This window comes from Magnolia sinica, chromosome 6 (assembly GCF_029962835.1).
Source record: "Magnolia sinica isolate HGM2019 chromosome 6, MsV1, whole genome shotgun sequence".
Classification (NCBI taxonomy): Eukaryota; Viridiplantae; Streptophyta; class Magnoliopsida; order Magnoliales; family Magnoliaceae; genus Magnolia; species Magnolia sinica.
Window position 1 is genome coordinate 103,489,774 of NC_080578.1, and position 1,149 is coordinate 103,490,922.

Consider the following 1,149-nt stretch of genomic DNA (forward strand, 5'->3'; position numbering starts at 1 on the left):
AACGGCTCAACCTGTACCTGCTCTGTCTTACAAATATATGTACGTGGGTTAGGCAACGCATGCATTTTGCATCTGGACCATTGGTTTTCATTTTTCTATATATATTTTTTTAATATGCATATGCTGCCCATCTACCCAAGGGATAGATTAGAAACATTCACATTCAATCAAAATTTTAGATTGGGCCAGATCGGGCCAGCCCCAACCAATTTTCAATCTGGGCTTGGTCTTGCTGCGTTAGGCCCATGCCGAGCTTCGGCCGGGCTAACCTAAAAAAGAACACTTCCCATTTTCAATTTTTATTTTAGCTCGTGTATATTGAGTCAAGTCCTCAAGACAACACCGGGTCAAGGGTTCGACTACCCATCAGTGGTGAAATCCCACGGCGTGCGTGTGTGGGGTGTGCGCGTGTATTTTATTTTTTATTTTTTTAAAAGTCCTCAAGACAACTCAACCCAACTATACATCGAGTCAAGCTGAGCTTTTGAACTACGTTTGACGCAAGACAGGCTCGTAAAGCTAACCAGAATAGCAGGAAAAAGGCAACAGTGAAATTGCAAGGGGTGCAGCTGGGGTTTGATTTGGAGCGTACTTCCTCGATGTGAATCCTGAGGAAGGTGATTGCAATTTTTTTTTATTTAAAAATAAAAAAATAAAAAAATTGATACTCTGACAGAGGGTGATAGATGATACGCAGGCACTTGGAAATTACTTGCAAATTGCAAGTGGCACAAACTAACCTATCCAAATTATGGTACCTAGTTATCTGACTATTGGTGGACGTTTATTGGACAGTTAAAAATGAAAATTGAAAAATATACTAGTCCTATTTCGACAAACAAGTGTCCATGGATCAGAGGTTAGGATTGTCCCAAAATTCCAATACTGGTGCGGCATCTTGCGACTGTGGGCTTTGCAATCCAGTTTGTTTATTTGAGTTAATATTTGCTAGGTGTAAAATTTCTTAGTGCCTGCATATCAAGCGTCATATGCAGCCTGAGTATCATCATATAACCCCTCTTACAATTTAGTCATTTCCACCTTATTCAACCTTAGGTTGCGAGAAGCGAGAAAAACCCAAGTGATTGCAAAGAAATCGGGGAAGCCAGTTGGCAGAAAGCAGTTCAAGGTCAAGATCAAGATATTAAA